We start from the raw sequence: 3127 nt of genomic DNA on the forward strand, positions 1-3127 counted from the left end.
ACTCCCACCAGGGGCGTGGCAATATTGTTCGAAAAATGTAGGTTTTGAGAAAAACAACATTTTTATTTCAACTTTGCAAACGCTGTAGCGGCTAAACTGTTTGAACGAGGTAAGTCAACTAAAAAGCATTAGTTAGATAATTTGAACAGCTTTCAGGAAAGCCTTCAACCTTCTTTCTTTTCTTACTAGGGGCGTGGCAATAGTGTTCACAAACAATGTAGTTGTTTGAGAAATATCACATCTGATCGCTGTTGGGAATTATGGTGTTAACTGCATCATTGAAAGACAACCATCTGACCCTTGATGAATTGTTCTTCTCAGAGTGGTACAAGATAAGTATCTTGTATGAGCAAAGACAGGTGCGAATTCCTTCTTCTATGTCTACGTTTTGATGATAGAGCAGTTCGCTTACAACGGCAAAAAAACGATCATTTTACCCCCATAAGAGATATATGGGAAATGCTTATTGTCCAGTGCGCCAAAACTRCGTTCCCGGAACAAATGTTACTGTTGATGAGCAGCTACTGGCTTTCCGCGGCAGGTGCAAGTTCAGAATGTATATACCAAATAAACCCGCCAAGTATGGGGTCGAGAGTACTTCGTAAAGGAACTTGCTCGTAGTATTCACGGCACGAACAGAAACGTTACCGTGGACAATTGGCTTACCTCAATATCACTAGCAAAGCAATTACTTCAGCAGCCTTATAAGCTGACAACTGTAGGAGCATTACGTTCTAATAAAAGGGAAATTCCAGAAGAAATGAAGAACAAGAAAAGGAGTAAGAGGAATAATCAAACCACCGAAGTCAATACATCCAGAAAGGTGAATACATCGATGTTCGTGTATGATGGACCCCTTACACTTCTTTCCTTCAAACCTAAACCATCAAAAATGGTTTACATGCTTTCCTCTTGTGATGAGGAAGCCTCAGTTAATCCAGGTAATAAAAAACCACGCATGATAGAGTTCTACAATTCTACAAAAGGTTGCGTTGACACATTTGATCAAATGTGCTCTGTAATGGCATGCAGCAGAAAAACCAATCGATGGTAAATGTGCGTTTTCTATGGAATGATGAATATAGCATGCATTAACAGCTACATACTTTATTGCCACAATGCCTCGGTACAGGGTGAAAAAATATTGCCTAGGCCTGATTTTATGAAGAAGCTGCATTCGCAACTTGTAGAACCTTGGCTGAAAATCCGACAGGAAATTCGTACCATGCCGTCCCACGCCAAAAACAAAATAACAGAGATATTATTTCCCAATAATGATGAAAGTCAAGGTCAAAGCCAACCATCAGCCACCAATGACCTTCAACCAGCAGAGGCACTAACTAGTAATAAAAGGAAAGCTTGCGGTCTATGTTCCTATAAAAAAAGGCGCATGAAAAAGTCGGTATTCGCAAAATGTAACACTGCAATTTGTGGTGAGCATAAAGCTGATTTTTGTATAAAATGCTCTTTAAAAAATTAGTTTTTATATCTTATTCAAAATATTTATAGTGTTTTTATTAAAGTGCGCCAAAGAAGAAATGGCTGTTTTGTGTTTCTCTATTTTAAGTTTTTTTTTTTATAAATATGTTGTCTTCTCGGATCTTATTAAAACTAGTGTCTTAATTAAAGATGTGTTCAACAAATACAATTTGAAATAGAATATAAAATGAATGTTTTATTTTGTACAATAGTTACTGAAATACATATATTTGCAATTAAAATAATTAAAGATTGTTTAAATGCATGAAATAAAGCCACTCTAACAATGCTCGTCGAATCGGCGAATGGTTAGGGTTTATAAGGGGCTAGTGAAGGTTAGCTTTCTAGGGTTAATGAAAAGTGGATTGCAGCACAACAAATCGAAAACGAATCTCGGCAGTTGCCAGAARACGTCTCTAACATTTGTGGAAATGTCAACCCAAGAGCAAAGGAAATAAGACAAGCGTTCGTTTCGTATTTCGGTGAGTTATTACATTCAACTTTGAAATATTATTAAATCTCAACCGATCCATACTTACATATTTCATAACTCAATTCCAATACAAAAAAACAGATATTTTTATATTTTATATATGTTACATATATATTTTCGTATTCATTCACATATTTTTATTTATTCTTCATTTTCGTATTCATTTATTCATTTATATATACATGTATTTTATATATGACATATATATTTTCATTTTGTTTAACATATATATTTAAATGCATTTTCCGTTCAACATTTGTCTTATACAAGTATCTTACACTAAAACTAAAAAAAAAATTTAAATCTAATTTTGGCGACTAAGTAAGTCCATGAAAGCGTCCTTCACTTCTTTTGAATCGCTAATGTATTCTTGTAGGAGAGAAAGGCGCTTTTCATCGGCTTCCTTCATCGCCTCAGTCGCCTTTAATAAGTCGTTCTTAATTTCCTCCATAATTGTTTTTGATTTTTTCTTTTTGGCAGAATCGATTGACGATGGCCGAGCGCAACAATGCGGCGTAGAAGGTCCATCGTTTGGGCTTGGGAGCGTCGACTCTCCTTCTACATCGGCCTCAATGTAAATCGCATCAATGTTAACTGAAAATAGAGAAACAAATAAAAGTGTAAAGAAACATTCCATAAACGTATTTTATTTTATTATGAATATTGGAACCTACTCAATGCACTTAAAACTTACCATCAATACTATCCTCCATAACTTTTAAAACCGCCTAGCGGCGGTGGACCACCTCATAATATTTCCACCGACTAGGGCAGCCACCCGATGTTCCAATTTCCTGCTTTTCTTGTCTAAAAATAAAAAAAATATTTAATGTTATATGTTTACCTCATAATTTATTATTTACCTGTATTTGTTTGTAAAATTGTGCAATTTAATTTTGATTTCAGTGGACGTATATTCGTGTCCAGCCAAACGCATTGTAGCATACATTTCCCCATATATATGATTATTTTTTCGCGTTGATCGCAGCTTTGGCATTTTTAGTTGCCATACCTCTATTAGGTTGGCCTCGGCAGTCTCACTCCACATCACTCTTTTCTTTTTTGAGTTTTTTCCATATTATATTTACTTTTTTGTAAACAACGTCGATATTTGATTTTATTTTTTTTATATTCTTTGTCTGTTAGTTTTAAATT

At 35.0% G+C, this 3127-nt stretch overlaps 1 pseudogene; it reads right to left on the minus strand.

Annotated features, from left to right (window-relative positions):
- Positions 1-2276: 2276 nt before the first annotated feature.
- On the minus strand, positions 2277-2921 carry LOC108976174 (annotated as a pseudogene).
- Between the last annotated feature and the right edge of the window lie 206 nt (positions 2922-3127).

The sequence above is a fragment of the Bactrocera latifrons genome, unplaced genomic scaffold (assembly GCF_001853355.1).
Source record: "Bactrocera latifrons isolate USDA-ARS-PBARC rearing strain unplaced genomic scaffold, ASM185335v1 scaffold_732, whole genome shotgun sequence".
NCBI classification, from domain to species: Eukaryota; Metazoa; Arthropoda; class Insecta; order Diptera; family Tephritidae; genus Bactrocera; species Bactrocera latifrons.